At 36.3% G+C, this 19,385-nt stretch overlaps 1 pseudogene; it reads left to right on the top strand.

Annotated features, from left to right (window-relative positions):
* The window catches only part of LOC102872903, a 40,688-nt pseudogene that overhangs the window by 6,973 nt on the left and 14,330 nt on the right, over positions 1 to 19,385 (top strand).

The raw sequence follows: 19,385 nt of genomic DNA, 5'->3' as shown, positions 1-19,385 counted from the left end.
AACTGAAATATAGGATAAAAAAAACCCCAACAAATCGATAGGCTTTTTTAACCACTAGGGAAAACCGTAGTATTCACCATTAACCCTAGTTTGCAAGATGAGTGAAGGCACAATCCATCCCATCAGAACCTTCGGAATTCTTGCATACATATTTAAGGGTATTGTTACATTTGCTTGCTCAAGAATCACTCCTGGTTCTTTTTAAGTTCTTTAAGTTACATCCCTCAAACTGAGATTGTAGCCTCTGATAAGAAGAAATTTCAAGTGAGGTGGGGAAGGGTTGTATCATACATAGTGCCTGCATTCTTCCTTATTACCTCTAATGCAGACATCCACGGGATATAAAATGTAAGCACCTGTCCAGTGATGAACATGTTTAGTTAATGTTGAATGGAGTATGTAAAGGTACGTTAAAAAGTCCTAAATAGACTATCTCTACAGAAGGTATGTGAGCAAGTACTTACTACATTTTTCTCCCCTTGTTGTAGATAACAAGTATTACAATTATGTTTTCTAATTCTCTATCAGACCATTATTCTGAGAGTGGTAGGCAACATGATATGTCCATTTAATATGACATTTCTTGGACCATTTTTGCACTCTATGATATGTGAAGTATGTTCATTAGTCTGAATAAATCTAACTTTGGGTTCAAAATTATACAATATCCTTTGTTCCAACTGTTTAATAGTATTTTTGGTTATTTATATTCATTACAGGATATGCAAAGCCAGGCAACACTGGCAAGAGAGACCTGAATCAAAGAATAACTAGACGCCTGAGTCATGATATCATGGGCTGGCTAGGGGAGAGAGGAGAAGGCTGCTGTTCTGAAGAGGCAGAGGTCAGTAAAGGAGGAGTGGAACTGGATGCTGGTGGAGCAAGGAGGGGAGGAAGGAACCAAGTCATAGGCCCAGAGAAAAGAACATCAAATTAGACACTTTTGTAATGGAGAAGTGTCTTTTATCTGTTTCTCTGGGTGATATACTTGTCTTTCAGATATTGCTCTAAAGCTGAACGTATAAATTAAGGCAAACTAGAAATAAGGATTGGCTCTCTACTTCCAAACGCAAAACAAAACAAAACCACAAAAAAAAAACCCCATAAAAACATTAAAAAAATTAAAACAAAACAAAACCCCATTATTACAATAAACCATACTTAGCTTAGACTAGGAGATATAATACCTGGTGCTGAGTCCTTTGGTTTGCAAACATAAAAGTAAAGGGAGAGTTGTAAGCAGACACTGGTAATTAGAATGTGGAAAGTGAGAATCACTAATAAAGGAAAATTGGGCATTGTTAAGAGACAAATAGCATATAAAAATATTAACATACTAGGCATTGGTGAAATGAGATGAATTGACATGAAACATTTTGAATCAGAAAATAATACGATCTACTATCCAAAAATCACAAAGTGAGGAAAAAAGGGGTCACATGCATATTTCAAAACACTATTTCCAAGTTCACTTTAAAATACAATGTTGTGAGTGACAGGATAATACAGAGTATCTCAAATAGGGGTACATTGTCTCTAAAGGACAATTTAGGGTAAGACTGAAACAAGACCAGATCAATTAAACTTTAAATTTCCTGAAAATGGAAGCCGTATGATCCTGTTCTCTGTTATAATCTCCCCAGTCTCCTGTGTTATGTTTACCATTGAGAAGGTACTCAATAAATATTTCATGAACAGACAAAAAAATAAGAATACAAGGAATATCGTCATCATTCAAATATATGCACAAATAACCAGAGCCAAAGAGAATGAAATATGGTTTCTACCAACTTTTGCAATCAGATATTGATTGGACATGCAACCAGGATGCACTAATAATGAGGGGTGACTGGAATGTAAAAGTTGGGAACAGAGAAGATGGATTAGTTGTTGGGAAAACATGAATTTGATGATAGAAATGAGGCTAGAGATAAAATGGTACAACTTTGTATAGTCAGTGGTATACTCATTGCAAATACCTTTTCTAAAGAAAACATAAATGGTGACTATACACATAGACCTAACCTCATGCACGACACAGGAATCAGATTCATACCATCAGTCAAAAGAATTGTTGGAAAAGCTGTGAAAATTAGACAGGTAATGATTGTGAAAATAGATCATAAACTATTCATATGAAAGTTCAAACTAAAGCTAAAGAAAAGTCATCAAATCCAAGAGAACCAAAACTTGATGTTAAATATATCTCACTTGAATTAAAAAAAAAATCTCAGAAATAAAACCTATCAAATGGGGAAATGACAACGTCTTCAACAAATGGTGCTGGCAAAACTGGACTGCTACCTCAAAAAACTGAAACAGGATCCACATCTAACACCATACACAAAAATCAGCTGAAGGTGAGTCAGTGACCTGGAAGTAAAGCCCAAAACCATAAGAGAAAAACTAGTATCAAGCTTAGAAGGCCTAGTCTATAGTATAAAGAGACTGCCAAATACAGCCAGAAATGTGCAATCTAAAATTGATGAATGGGACCTTCTAAACATTGAATCTCTGTGTTCATCAAAAACTTTCCAACAGAATGAAAAGAAAATCTACTGACTTGGAACAAACAATTGGCAATATCATCTCAGATGAGAGTCTCATAATGAAAGTTTACAGAATGCTCCTGAGCCTCCACAAGAAAAAGACTGATAATCCAGTTACAAAATGGGCAAAAAACAGAAGGAGTACTCACAAAGCGAGATATTGAAATGGCCAACAGGCACATGAGAAAAAAATGCTCAAAATCAATGACAATAAGAGAGATGCAAATAAAAATCACAATGAGATACCGTCTCGCCAGAGTAGCAACAGCAAAATTTAACGGGACAGCAAATAATAAATGTTGGAGAGGATGTGGAGAGATAGGAACTCTTATAAATTGTTGGTAGATTGTAAGATGGTACAACCACTCTGGAAGGCAGTTCGGCATTTTTTCAAAAAGCTGAACATAGAAATTCCATATGACCCAGATATCTCACTATTTGGAATATACCCTGAGAAAATGAGAACTGAGGCACAAGTGGAGACTTGTACACCAATGTTCGTAACAGTGTTATTCACCATTGCAAGAACATGGAAACAGACCCAAATGTTGAACCACAATCCAATAGATAGAGAAACTATCGTACAAACACACAATGGAATATTACGCAGCATTCAGGAACAATGATTTTGTAAAATACTACCTAACTTGGGAGGGACTGGAAAGTATTATTCTAAGTGAATTAATTCAGTAACATAAGGAAAAATACCATATAAAACCATTATTGTAGAATGAGTATGATGGCCCAAGGGGGCGGGGAGGTGGAACAGAAGGGTGATGATGGGAGGGTTAAACTTATGGTCATACAATTTGATGGGGAGGGGTGAAGGAAATGGGAATTATTAGGTATGAAAAACAGTGTATTTGAACTTCATAAATAAACCAATACAAAATAGACAGGTGATAAATAGATGATAGATTAGATTGATAGATAGATATGATAAATAGGTAGTTAGAGATATATTGAAATATAGAGATATAAAAAACAATTTAAAGAAATTCTTAAAAAATCTCTGGAACTGATTTGATGACTTGAGTACTAATAATGAACGTAGGCCTGAGGAGCTGTGGAAGACATGAAGAATATTATCCAGTAAGAATACAAAACGTCATTACACAGACAAAGGAAGAAGAAAAGACCACGGTGGATGTCAGATGAAATCTGAATATTGTATTAGAGCACCAAGAAGCCAAAGCAAAGGGGAGAAATAAGGAAGTTAAAAAGCTGCACGGATTATTTCAGCTCGGGAAGACTAAGTCTTATAATTAAGTGTGCAAAGAGCTGGAGTAGGAAAATCAAAACGGACAAACTTACTAGGCATTTCTTAAGCTGAAGGAACTGAAGAACAAATTCAAACCTTGAATTGCTTCAGGATGCTATGGGCAGAATATTGAATGATTCAGGAAATATTACAAGAAGATAGAAGGGATACACAGAGCCACTGTACCAAAAAGAATTGGCTGACACAGAAGTGTTTAATGAAACAATGTTCAAGAGGCAATGGTGGTGAAGCCAGAAGTTCAAGCCACTGTGAAGGAATTGAAAAAAATAATGGCTCCAAATATTGATGGGATACAAATTGATATATTTCAACAAACAGATGCTGCCATACATGTGATTACCATATTGTGCTAAGAAATCTGGACGTCAACCACCTGATCAACTAACTGAAAGAGATCCATATTTATTCTCATTCTAAAAACAGTGACCGAACATGTTATGAGAATTACCAAACAGTATCACTAATGTCACATGCTAGCAAAATTTGCTAAAGATCAAAAATGACTGCAACATTATATCAACTGAGAACTACTAGAAATACAAGACAGATTTAAAAGAGGTTGTGGCGATAAGGACATCACTGCCAATGTCAGATGGATCTTGGCAGAAATTGATAGTACCGGAAGTTTGTCTATTGTGCTTCATTGACTGTACAAAAACATTTGATTCTGTGTATCACAACAAAGTGTCGCTGTCCTTGAGCAGCATGGGAATCCCAGGACACTTGTCTGTGCTCATGGAAAACCTATATTTGGACCAGGAAGTAGTTGTCAGAACAGAGTAAAGAAATGTTGTATGGTTCAAATTTAGGGGAAAAGTGTGTTCTGTTTCCATACATTTCAATTTTTATGCAAAGCAGATCATTTTAGAGGCTGGACTTTTAGAGAAGGTATGTAGTGTCAGGATTGGAGGAAGACTCATCTAAAAATTCTTTTATGCAATTGACACAAATCTTCCTTGCTGAAACTGAGCAGGGCCTGATGAATTTGCTGCAGTAGATGGATTGAAGCTCAACATTAAGAAAATGAAGATTCTCACCACTGTACCAATTGATAATAACAAGAAATATGGAGAAAAGGTTTAGATTGTCAACAATTTCATCTTGGTAGTTTCCACAATCAATACTCTTGGCCCAAACAGTCAAGATATCAAAAGATGAATTACATTAGGAATATCTGCTGTCAGGGACCTCTCCAGAGTGCAAAGATGTCAATCTAGAGACTAAGCTTTGCCTGATCCAGGACATGGTCTTCACACAATTCCTTGCTATGCATCAGAGAGCTGGACAATGATTAAGGATGACAGAAAAATAATTGATGCTTTTGAGTTGTGGTGCTGGAGAAGAGTAGTGAACATACCATGGACTGCCCAGAGAACTAAGGCAAGTTTTGATAGGGTTAAAACAAGCTGCTTCTTGAGGCAATAATTCTGCCCTACATAATTTGGACATGTTACCAGGAAGAACCAGCCCTTAGAGAAGGATATCATGCTTGGAAGGTTTGAGGGACAGCACAGGAGAGGAGAGGGAGACCCTGGATGAAATGGATTGAAACAGTAACTGGAGTAATGAGGGTTGGTGTGTCAGAGACAGAGGAATTGGCTCAGGATAGAAATGGGTTCAGAGCTATTGTGCATAGGTTCATTTGTGCTATGAGTCAGAGTTGACTTGATAGCACATAACAACAAAAAAGCCTTTTCCAGAATATCTATCTATTCCAATAATGATCCATTTGGGACCACCTGGTTGAATGATGTCATTGGCTTCATTTAATTGACTTGCCAACTGTGCACAAGGCTTTATCCCTTAGGAATAAGTCCCATAGCCATCTGCAGCCTTTGTCTCTCTTAATATAAAGCAGGAAAATATTTATTGATATTTTATGCTTTAAAGGGAGAAAGAGAAATATGTTTCATTTCAGCCCATCTCTTCAGTTGCCACAATATTTCAATGTCCACTCATTTCATGGACCCAATTGCCCACCTACATGAATGTATTGACATGTCTCCTTGCTGATTCCAATCACCCTGTGACACTGGTAGCATTTTTTGCTTTTGTTTTGTTTTGTATTGTTTAATAAGCATTAACATGTCCAACTCTAATGTGCCCTCTAAATTCACAGAGTGCTTACCATAGGTCCTTGACCTACACTGCTGACTCCTAATATTCCAGTTTTCCATTGCCTATTTGCATGATAGTATGGCTAAACTATTAGCCACTGACCACGAATCAGTAAAATCTAAACATATGAGTTGTCATCATTGGCTAATTTTTCAGTTACAGCTAGAAAGACAGTATGTGTTTCAGCTTATTGTCCTAATCTTGTCTCACTTTCCACAATCAGGGTTTTCTTATATCATGGCCTTAATGTTGTAGTTCTCAATAAGAAATGTTCATGTGTCCTGGAATTAAGGTAGTTTGTAAACTAAACAACTATCTACCCAGTACAGGAAGTTTATCTTAGGTCACTGTTCCTATAGCTTGCCTAGAGTTTCCAGAGTAGGACCAATGGGAAAAGAGGTTACTTGCTCATAAATTTGAGGGTGGGCTCCCCACATTCCCTCACTGGTTCATTCCTGTATGAATAATTTCTGTTTCATCACAGATTTATTTTAGGCACCCTTTCCTTTACTAAAAGTGTCTCTGACATAATTGGAAAAAATGGTGGTTATTTCAGGTCTCATAATAATTTTATGTCCTTTGTTATTGAAGTAGTCTCAGTCAATGCCTAGTAGGCGAGTAATTGTCTTTAAAGTGGTATATATCATGTAGTCATATAAGGAAATTTCCTAGTCCAAAATTCCAATGGCTTCCATAAAACAGCCTTCTCATATTTGTGCCATAAACTCCTGTCTGCATAAGAATGAGTGGCAGATACTTCAAGAATCAAGTATGGATAAAGATTATTAGGGTCAAAGGTATGGAGAGTGAGACTGATTTCTATATTTTAGCCATAGCCTGCTGTGTTAAAGCCTTACACTTTTCTTTTGAGCAACTTTATGGTTGGAATATAAATACATTTGAGAAAGTACCTATGGTGAGGAAGGAGGAAGTTCAAGCTGCTTTGAAGGAATTGACAAAAAATGAGGCCCCAGAAATTAACAGCATGACAACTGACATATTTCAACAAACAAATGCTACCCTGAATGCACTCACCAAGTTGTGCCAAGAAATTTGGAAGACAATAACCTGGTCAAGTGACTGGAAGAGTCTATATTTATTCTCATTCAAAGGTTACCCGACAAAGTGTGGAAATTATTGAACAATATCATTACTATCACATGCAAGGAAGATTCTGCTGAAAATTACCCAAAAAAGACTGGGACAGCATCAACCCAATGCTGCAAAACTACCAGATTTGCAGGCTGTGTTTAGGAGAGTCCGTGGCACTAGGGACTTTATAGCCAATGTTAGTTAGATGGATCTTAGCTGAATGCAAAAAATACTTAAGGAGTGTTCATTTATCTGTGTATTTAGAAACAGTGAAACATTTTAAAATTAATTTACTCAAAATCCACTTGCAAAGCAGCAGTTGGGAAAAGAGCATCAATCAGTATCTTCTAATTATACATCAATAATCTACCTTCTATTACTTGATGTATTACTATAAGAGGAGAAGTGGAAAAGGCTTTGGAAATAATTTAAAGTATTATATAAGAAAACAGGGTTTTATTAAATCTTTTAGGATTCAATAGTGCCACTTAAGCATTTTGTCAGCTGCTTTAAATTTTTCACTTGGGCACCGTTAGTGCACTAATTATACATGGTAACCTGATGATATTAAAACATTTTCTTAAACAAGTGATTTACTGCGAGAAAAATTGAGCTCAGAGTAGGGCTTTGGCAGTTGTTTACCATCGTGTCAGCGAAACCACCCACATGCTTTAAAACACAACATTGGGAGCTTGGCAAGACACATTTACAAGTATTAGTAAAAGGTTAAGACAGATTTTGGCCTCCTTACTGACCTCTAGAGATATAAAACATAGTTATGTGTTTAATCACAGTCTATTAAACTAAAAAGTGTTTTACATACCCTCAGAGACAATAGAAGTGCCAGCGCTGTGTGTTCATGTGGGGAAAGAAGCAAAATGGAATGAATTGTTCTAGTAGTTTAACAATAACGGTTATTCATTGAGGTCAGACAAAATAAAATTCTTCTGACCAGCCCCTAGTGGGAAAATCATAAACTGAGGCTTAGGGCATATTTTAGTTATTTTAAAAATGAAATAAAAATGTTGATTCTAGTGTCCTGACTGCTTTCCAGTGGGAACACACAAGACTTTTGTCATAACCCTACAAAGTTACATAAAGTGCAAAAGAGTTTGGTTTTTTTTAATATGCTGACTGAATTTCACAGCATGAAAAGGGATTTATTTCTTCATAATCAGTCTACAATTTAACTGGAATATGTCTACTGCTCACTAAGGCTTTCTGCAGGTTATAGAGGTTGTGTTGTTAGTTGTAGTCAACTTGACTGCAACTCATGGTGCCCTTATGAATAACAGATCTCAACTTTGTCCTGTCTTAAGCCATCCTTCTCTTACTCATGTTCATTGTGGTGGTCACTATGCCAGTTCATTCCATCGAGAGTCTTTATCTCATATGATAATAGTCTACCTTTTCCTTCATTATATAAACTTTCATTAAAATCTCAATAAAAATGAAAGAAAAATATCTTGAAATTTTATTTTTTTATCTCTAACAGAATAGTCTTCCTTTATATTTTAATTTTTAGATCAAATACAATAAAACAGCCTTTTTTGGTTTTATTTAGTTTCACAATTTAAAACATGCATAAATTCTTCTGACTGACAATTGGAATGTATAACAACTCTATCAACCCGGACGACTCTTTTTATGCCTAGACACAGAATAATTTTTTAACAAATCCTCGGAATTGTTTATACCATCTACCTCACCTCTGATATGCTTGAGCTCATTATTATAATCATTGTATCAATCCATCTTTTTAAGAGTCTTATCCTCCTTTGTATTACACCTTTTTCTAGTGACTACTCCCTCACGATCACATCCCCAAAATATGTGAGAGAAAGTTTTCCTGGCCCTTGCCTCTAAGAAACACTTTGCTTGCACTTCCTTCAACACGGATTTATTTATCCCATTGGTAGCCCATAGGATGTTCAATATTATTTGTCACCACAACAATTCATCTTTCAATCTGTCTTCTTTGTTCATCTTCCAATGTTCAGATGCTTATGAAACAATTGAAAAAACTGAGGTTTTGATCGGGTGAACTTCTTGATATTTAGCACTTTGAATATGTTCTTGACAACACATTTTCCCACTGCAGCATGTCTTTTGTCTTCTTAATTGTTGTTAGTGTAGGTATTGATTGTGGATCCACATAAGTAAATGCTATTGTTCTTGTTAGGTGTCTTTGTGTCAAGTATGACACATGGACAACATATATGAAACTTATCCTATTTATCCTGTGCCATCCTCACACTTCCTGACACACTAAATAGAGCCCATTGTTGCACTCACTGTGTCAATCCACCTACTAGAGGGTCTTCTTCTCCTTCACTAACCCTTTACTTTTACCTTTCAAAAAAACAGCCTCTCGTAGCAACATGCCCAAAATATGAGAGGCAAAGCTTCACCATCTTTGCCTCCAAGGAGTACTCTGGGTGCATTTTCTCCAAGACATGTTTGTTCTTTTGACTGTGCATGATATTACTCAAAGGCAACAATTCTTCTTATGTCATCCTTATTCATTGTTCAGCTCTCAGGTGCAAAACAAGTTATTGGAAAGACCATGACCTCAATAACTTTGAGAGGTCTCTGACCGTAAACTTTTCCAGTGCAATCTGTCTCCTGATTTCCTGACTACTCTAATAAAGGTGTTGATTGTGGTTCCAAGTAAGATGAAGTTGTTGACAGTTTCAATCTTCTCTCCATCTATCATTAATGATATTGCCTATGGGTCCAGTGCTAAGAATTTTTGTTTCCGTGACATTAAGATGCAATCCATACTGAAGACTGTATTATTTAGTCTTCTGCAATAAGTGCTTCAAGTCCTCCTTACTTTCAACAAACAAGGTTGTGTCATCTGCAAAATGCAGATTATTGATGAGTTTTCCTCTGATCTTGATGTCTTATTCTGCTTCATAGCTTATCAAATAATCTTCCCAGCATACAAATTTAATAGTTCTGGAGAAGGAATACAGGACTGATCCACTCCTTTCTTAATTTAAAACTATACAGTGTTTGTTGGGTTGATCTGTTTGAGCAAGAGCCTCTTGGTTTAGGTATAGGTTTTGCATAAGACAATTAATTGTTCTGGGACCATGATTTTCAATGTTAGCAGCTGGTGACCTCGAACCACATTCCTTTGAGATTGTAGTGAGCTGCTTTCCACTAGGCCACCAGAGCTCCATAAATAATTGCTAGTAAATAATAAAATCAAATAGGAAATGGATGCATACACATTTCCAATGTATGAATATTATCTATTAATGAAAGAATTTAATAACTTGAACAACTTTGATAATGAGATTGTTGTTGTTGTTGTTATGTGCCATCGAGTCATTTGTGACTCATAGCGACCCTATGTACAACAGCCCTAAACCCTGCTCTATCCTGTGCCAATCTCATTGCCTCTGACACACCCATCCCGATTACCCCAGTCACTGAATCAATCCATAGAGGGTCTTCCCCTCCTGCGCTGTCCCTCCACTCTACCCAGCATGATGTCGCTCTCTAAAGACCTGTGTCTCCTTACAACATGTCCAAAGTATGTCAGACGAAGCCCCAGAATGTTAATATTTCCCCACATCAGAAATTGAATTACCAAATGGCAAGTTATTTTGTCAGAGCTACCTGAACTAGAAGTAAAATTTCATAAGAAGTGATTCTTTTCAAGCCTTTGTTTTTGTGTAGTAGATGTCTTTTGGGTTATGATTTAGGCGACCATATCTGTATAGTATTTTCTATTTATTCTTTTTTTTTTCTGCAGCAGAGAATCCATCAAGAAAATCTTTGAAGGATAAATATCAATATTTCTTTTAAAATATATACTTGATACCGCTCTACTCTTGTCACATTTTTCTATGTTCATTTTGTTTGTTCCCTTATTGAACTACATCTCAAATAATGACTCTTTGAGAATAACTATTGCTACTTTCAGATACCTGTCATTAATGAAGCTTCTTTAAATTCATATTTTGTTTAGAAGTCTCAAAATCTCTTTCTAAGCTGATGGGAGTTGGAGCCAGTAATGTTTGATATAACACTTGGGTCTTGCACTTCCCATTCATGTGCCCTGAATCTTTCACTTGGCCTACTTACCTCGGTTTTCTGAGCTCTCATATGGGAATACAGCCTTGCCGAAGAAGCTGGATTAAATTATAAGTAAGATAATGAAGTAAATTACTTTATACTTACTAATTTTTCAGCAAAAGTAAATCTGCAGTTTTATTTTAGATTAACAAATAATGGAAATTATTGAATTCCATTAAATATTACAAATATGTAAGCAGTATTTCTTAAAATCATCAGTTCTGTTATTATGTCACTTTTAGAAAATCCCTACACAGCAGAAGATTTTCTCACAATCAAATTCATGTAAATGAACAAAGTTTATTTTTATGGTCTACTAGTAAGAAGCTGTGTTTCAATCCCAAAGATACACGGTTCTAATCTACCAGCTTCTCTGCAGGAGAAGAATGGACAATCTCCTCCCTGAAATTTATTGCCTCTCAAAACCTGCTGGGTGGTCAGTTATAAGTTGGTTTGAATGCAATGGCACATTACAACAACAATGGAAACAAAAATGATGTTTTGTATTTTTAATAACACTTCAAAATTTTAAATAGAGCTTTACTCCAACATTAATTGAATAGATTAAATATCTGTTTAAAAAAAGTAATTTAAGCAAAAACATATAGGAACATTATTGATGTCAGGACATGATGCTTGTTTTTTTCTACACTCATTGAGGTTGTGAGAAGAAACTCACATTTAAACAGCAATGCCATAAAAATGGCAAGCTTTATGGCTAGAGGAAGATTCAGAAAGACATTAAAAAAAGAAAAATCAAGAACTTATTGGCTATGCAAGCTGGGGAAACTTACTGAAAGGTGTTAGGCTGTTCTGTAAACAGCAGGAACATACTTCTTAGCTAAGCAAAAGTCAGCATCTTTCCAAGAGTGAAAATAACAAAGGAGCTGCTTATTAGTTTCCGATGAAATGTTTTAAAGTAGCTGTAACATAGTATTTACATGACCTGGTTATAGAGCAGATTGATATTTTCGTAGAGACTAATCCCACATTGGAAATTACTTTTAGAAGTAAAATCAAGACAGTGCCAACCAAAACACTTACTGTGATTGTCACTATCAGTTAGCATGGAGCAAAATTCACACCCAGTTTAGTAATAAATTCTCCTTGCAGGCATATCTGAAAATTATTCATTGTTCTGAAGGACTTAGGAGGTTAAAGTGATATTAGAAGATTTCTCTTCTTCCGGAAATAAATGAGGGTTGCAGAAAGGCAGTGATCTTTCATGCATTGAAGTAATAAATGTATATACTTAGGTCTAATATATTGTTGTTATAATGCAACATTTGAAACATAACTGACTTTTACTCAAGCATAGTTGACTTTCCAGTAGATTCCCAAAAACAATACATTACATGGAAGGAGATGGTCTATCATTTATCTGTGGAGCAGCTGGTGGACTTGAACCACTTTCCTTTGGATTGGCAGTGTTATTATTAAGCCACAAAGTCATTAATATAAAAGGTAAGTAGCCATATTCTGGATACAGGTTATAAATAAAGTAAATGAAGTGTCTAGCTCCATCAAATGACTCCTGTATTTGGGAGGACAAATTTAAAAAAAAAAACAAACCCAAGATAAATATCTACAAAAACTTCACTATTAATATCTTCAAAAACAAAGTTCTTAAATCAAGAATATCAACAATTATACAGAGTTTCTGAAGAAGCTTCAATGGTATACTCAGGTATTGGGCTAATAACCCATAAGTCAACAATCCTTGTCCACCAATCACTCTATAGGGGGAAAAATGGCCAGTCTGTTATCATAAAGGTAAAGGGGGTCTCCTTCCATAAATACTGGAAACTTGATAGAAGATAATCATGAGTGAAAATCAACTTCATGACAGTAGGTTTGAACTGGATTTATAATCCTGCTGAAACATATGCAGGTTGGCAACCTAGTCTATAGGGAGTTGTGTTTCTAACCCAAAGGCCACATCTGTCTGTCATTTCTGAAACCATATTAGTAAGTTTGGGTTCTTCTTAACCCTGGTAACATAATGAATTACAGAAGATCAATAATTCTAATTTACTGACAGTTTTTCAAAGGAAGGAATGGTGAGGCATTCTTCTCTTGAAAGGATTTTTAACTTCTGAAATCTGATGAAGAGAAGCCATGAATGGGGCTGACTTCAAGCTCCTAGAAGAAAACAACAATATGGATTTTGTTCTCAGGAAGAGAAAGAGTACTTAGATTCACGATCAAGAAAACATTCTCAAAAGAGAAGCAATTAATATTGAGATCTGATAGGCTAGAAGGAGCAAGTTTTGTAAACAGCAAATTGAGAGAATTCTAAATTCTTAATAACTCAAACCTCATTACTATCCGCATAGCTGACCTTCCAGTGGGCTCTTGGAAGTTGTAATTCATGGGAGAGGAGACAGCCCATCTTTCTCCCAGAAATCACTGGTAGATATCAAACACCAGAGAGATGTCACCTTTGAATTAGCAATTTAAATCCTTTAGGATTTAAATCAGAGCCGTCTAAATCCCAAATGTGCATAGGCAAATTCCCTAAAATGTGAAAAAAATTGCTATTTTTTGGATAACAATATGATAGGATGAAGCTTAACACAAGGGTAGAAATAAATCTTGAAGGACATTACCACTCATAGTGAGAGATTCTGCTTTTCATTTTTAAAACTGAACTATCTAAGGTCAACTTATAAATGACAAGGAAATAAAACCTATCAAATGAAGAAAGTACAGCTTCTTCAACAAATGGTGTTGGCGAAACTGGACTGTTAACGGCAGAATGCTGAAATAGAATCCACATCTCAGACCATATACAAAAATTAATTCAAGGTGGATCAGAGACCTGGAAGTAAAGCCCCAAACCATAAAGGTCATAAGAGACAATCTGGGGTTAAGCTTAAAAGGGCTTACCTATGGTATAAAGAGACTGCCAAATACAGCCAGAAATGCATAACCTAGAGAGGGTAAAACTGATGAGTGGGACTTTTAAAAGATTAAATTGTGTGTTCATAAAAACTTTTCCAACAAGGTGAAAATAAAGCCTTCTGACTGGGAACAAACATTTGGAAATACCATCTCAGACAGTGGTCTCATAACAAAGTTTACAGAATACTCTTCAAACGCCAGAAGAAAAAGACTGATAACACAATTACAAAATGGGCAGAAGACATGGAAAGACATTTCATAGAGGAAGACATTTGAATGGTCAACAAACATATGAAGAAATGCTCAAAATCATTGGCACCAAGAGAGATGAAAATAAAAACAACAATGGAATACCATCTCACCCCAGTAGCAGTAGCAAAGTTTAGTAAGATAGCAAGAAAAAATGTTGGAGAGGATGTGGAGAGATGGAAACTTTTACACATTTTGTTGTTGTTGTTGTTGTTGTTGTTGTTGTTGTTGTTGTTGTTGTTATGGGCCGTCGAGTCGCTTGCGACTCATAGCGACCCTATGTACAACAGCCCTAAACCCTGCTCTATTCCATGCCAATCTCACTGCCTCTGACACATCCATCCTGATTACCCCAGTCACTAAATCAATCCACCTCATGGAGGGTCTTCCCCTTCTGCGCTGTTCCTCCACTCTGCCCAGCACGATGTCCCTCTCCAAAGACCTGTCTCCTTACAACATGTCCAAAGTATGTCAGGCTTGTAAAATAGTACAACTACTCTGGAAGACAGTTTGGAGTTTCCTCAAAAAAGTTTAACAAAGAAACTGTATATGACCCAGCTATTCCATTATTAGGAATAAACCACAAGGAAATTAGAACTGAGACACAAATGAGAATCCATACACCAATGTTCATAGTAGCATATTCACCATTGCAAAATCATGGAAATATCCCAAATGCCTAATAACAATTTAATGGACTGATAAACTATGGTATATTCACACAAAGGAATACTATGCAAGATTTTGAAACATACTACATAATGTGAGAGAGACTGAAGAGCATTATGCTGAGTCAACTAACTCAGTATCATAAAGACAAATACTGCATAAGACCATTATTACAAATATAGAAAAATAAGTAGTAAAACATGGATGAGTACCCAAGGTATAAAGGGGTGGGTGCGGACGGGTGAGGATGGGTAGGAGTGAAACCAGAGTTGCACAGTGCGGTGAGTGGAGGGAGGAAGTGAAAGAAATGGGAAGGATCCAGTGGGGACCTGAAAAGATTGGGTAATGATATGCAAGAGCCAATGATGATTAATATTATAAAACGTAATAAATGGGATTATGCAGATGACACAACCCTGCTTGCTGAAACTGAGGAGGACCTTATGCACTTGCTGCAAAGGGTCAAGGACTGCAGCCTTCAGTATGGACTGAGGCTCAATGTCAAGAAGACAAAGATTCTCACCACTGGATCGATTGGCAGCGTCAGGATGGATGGCGAAGAGATTGAGATTGTTCACAGCTTCAGTTTGCTCGGCTCCACAGTCAACACTCTTGACACCAGCAGTCAGGAAATCAAAAAGTGTATCGCGATGGGAAAGTCTGCTGTTAGGGACCTCTCTAAAGTACTCAGGAGCAACGTTGTCTCTCTGGAGACTAAGGGACGCCTGATACAGGCCATGGTCTTTGCAATCGCTTGTTATGCATCAGAGAGTTGGACAATGACTAGCGAGGACAGAAGGAGAATTGATGCCTTTGAGCTCTGGTGCTGGAGAAGAGTACTGAATGTACCATGGACTGCCAGGAAAACAAACAGATTTATCTTGGAGAGGATTAAACCGAGCTACTCCTTGGAGGCAAGGATTCTGGGGCTTCGTCTGACATACTATGGACATGTTGCCAGGAGGGACGGGTCCTTGGAGAGGGACATCATGCTTGGGATGGTGGAGGGTCAACACAAGAGAGGAAGATCCTGAATGAGATGGATTGACTCAGTGATTGTGGCAATGGGATGGGTGTGTCAGAGGCAGTGCCATTGGCGCAGGATAGAGCAGGGTTTAGGACTGTTGTGCATAGGGTCGCTATGAGTCGCAAACGACTCGACGGCACATAACAACAACAACAACAACAATACACGGGAGGCTTTCACTTCCTGGAAACTGTGAACTTTGATAAATGCCGATGATTGTGGAAGGGCTTCAGGCCTTTTGTTTATGGGATCGCTATGAGTCATGCTCAACTCTACGGCAACCAACAACAACAATAACAAAAAGCAATGCATGAGAATGATCGTATGAAACACGATAAAGATGAAGAATAGTGTGAAACACAATGTATATAATCTTTGTAAGCAAACCAATATAAAATTTTTAAAATACAAATTATTTTTATGGTAGTAGAAAGATACTGAACATTTTACAGCAAGGAGATTTTTAACCTCCCCTCCTGCTGTCTAGAGTTTACTTTTTAAAAAGACACAAGTTTCAACAGGCAATGAATGAGTGGACTGCCACAGAAATTCAAGGTAGATGTCAATGATTTGACTAGCATTATAGAGTTGAAATGGATGGAACTGGATATATTGAAGTTGTCATTTGAGATAAAACCAATTTGGACTTTCGTTTGGAAATAAAAATGTCTCATAATTATGTAGGACAACATATGGAGTAGATTGGAGAAGAATGATACACTTATATGGATGGATGCCAAAACTGAGAAGCGGTATGAGTCAATGTGAATTAGTTGTAATTTTACTAATGATTTCCATTATTTTGAGAGGCTTGCAAGACTTGCTACAGGATCAGCCACAAGTAAGTATGTTCTGCTTGATGGCAATGAGTTATTGTTGATTTTTTAATTACTTTTGTGTGTGACAAAGACAAAATGGAGTAAGGTGACAAAGATGTGGCTGGGCATAAACCCCTTCTCTGCACAGGCTTGCAATACAACACCTGATCAGCAGAGGGTGAAATCACAGACTGGACCAGATTAGCAACAGTGCAGCCAGTCAAACTCTCAGGAGTAGTTCAGTGTGACCACTTCCAAAGGCTAGTGCATCCTAGGAGAAGCACTGAACAGAGAAATCCAAAAAGCTACATTTGCTATAGCAGCCCACATTGTTGGAGGTTAGTAAGCAGACAGTTACTGTAAAAAGCAGAAAAAATAGCCTCATGGCACAATAAAGATGTAGTTCTTAGAAAAACACCCAAGAAAATGGGTTTCATTCTTCTAAGTAATGTTAGGGTAAAAATGTGAGACTTTGAACAGTCACCTCTCTGGTAAGATCATGCAAGTTTTGTTAAGAGTATTAAATTCAGTCTGAAGCAATAATCATCAATATGGGTTGTGAGATCATTCTGAGTGGGTGTTCCCACACATGTTGAAGGCCATCGATGCTCTGGTGGTCAAGTGATAAGAAGTTACACTGCTATCCCAAAGGTGCATGATATGAATCCACCATCTGCTCTGAGGGAGAAGGATGGTCAATCTCTTTCCATATGATTAACTGCCTCTAAAACCCACTGGAGAGTCAGCTATGGGTTGTTTCCAATTTGACAGTATATCACAACAACAGAGTATTTCAAATGGTCTATGAATTTGAATTTTCCAAAATCAAAGAATATAAACCAATATATTGTTAAGCATTCACTATGTTTATAACAAGGCATTTTACTTTTATCTTTTATCATTTACTTATTTTTCAGACACATTTCTTATATATATATGCACAAACTAAACTAATTCAAAATAGAAGTTGTGTAATTAACAACTTCAATCTTCATAATATATTACTGCTTGTTAAAACTATTAATTCTGTCTACATTTTCTTGTATTTTACTTAAGATATATAAGATGTGTAAAAACAAATACTTTAATCATATTTACTTACATGTAATGCTAATTTGCTTTGTATAACACCAATTTCTCAAACTGAATTGCAAATGAAAAGTTCATTGGTAAAATACAAATAGTTTTACTCCCTCTTAAAAAGTTCACATGTTCATTACATAATGTATAATGCCTATTACAAGTATAATTAACAAAAACAAATGAAATGAGAGAAAGAAAATAATTCCCAAATAGTAACTCAAACAACTCCAGCAACAGCTAGGCATTCTGCTTACATTAGTTTAACCTTGATTTAAACAAATCAAAATGTTTATGATCACCTAACCACTATTCCTTTTAAAGAATACTAATTGTCTTTGATGGATTACTTTTTTACTTTTCTATTTTGTGTAGCATCAACAATGAATTTCTCTTTTTAATACATTTATCAAGAGACAGAGTCAAAAGGAAAGAATTTAAATGCTTCCCAGGTTGTTCCATATATTAGCACATATAGAAAAAATAAAAGCAATTTTTTCACACTTGGAAGTATATAAATGAGATTAATCATACTCCTCTGTAGGCGTGCAATGACCACTTTATGGCTTACATATTCCATATATCCTCATTCCACTGTAGCCAATGGTGACAAGGGTTCAGTCATGGTAACGTATGTTCTAATTGAAACATTCTTTGTTTCCTTCTAGAATTGCTTCAATACTACATTTTTTCTCAATTTCTTGTACTTACATATATGAAGTAGAATCGAACTTTCAAGTTATGTGATTGTAAAGATCAACTTGCCCTGCTCTTCTGTACCATATAGCTTTGCCACAACACCCTCAGACGCTGCTTTGCTGCAGCAAATCTAAGATGCAACATGACAACATGCAATATGGTACTCTCAGGTCATATCTAATGCTTAGATAGCCAAGGGAAATTAAAAATGTATAAATACAATCACTTACTTCATAAACTTGTTCTTTTAATCAGAGACTGAAAATACATTATTAACACATGGAAAGTAGCTTTTATTATTTACAATAAGTGAACACTGTTATGAACTCGATTGTGTCCTCCAAATACATATGTGTGAGGATATAATGCAGAAGCTATATGATACTTCCCTCGTTTTCTAGAAAAACTGGGTAGGAGTCCCAGGGATGCAGTGTAAAATATGTCAGGATGTTTGCTAATTGTGAGATTGATGATTAATAGTTCGTATCCACCAACAGATCCATAGAACAAAGAAGGTTAAGATTTACGGCTTCAGAAACACGAATTGGAATTGACTCAGTGGCAGTGAGTCAGCTGCTTTTTGATGATCTCCCACTATTCAGATAGGTGTATTTCAATGGATTCTAAGCAATCTGTGCGTGCCCTGCCAGCACTATAACTGAAGAAACCAAGAAAACATCTTCTCTCAGCTTTTTTTTTATCATTAAATTTTATTAGTTTTAATGAACATTTACAGGGATTTTGGGTTTTCATTCCTTCATTGCTGCACCATTTTCTCTACCCTCCTCCCCAGTTTGTTCTTCTTCCCC

Source organism: Elephantulus edwardii, unplaced genomic scaffold, assembly GCF_000299155.1.
Source record: "Elephantulus edwardii isolate Elephantulus edwardi_28Jun2011 unplaced genomic scaffold, EleEdw1.0 scaffold00018, whole genome shotgun sequence".
Classification (NCBI taxonomy): domain Eukaryota; kingdom Metazoa; phylum Chordata; class Mammalia; order Macroscelidea; family Macroscelididae; genus Elephantulus; species Elephantulus edwardii.
Note: the sequence above shows the minus strand (reverse complement) of the source record. Positions and strands in the feature narration are given on the sequence as shown.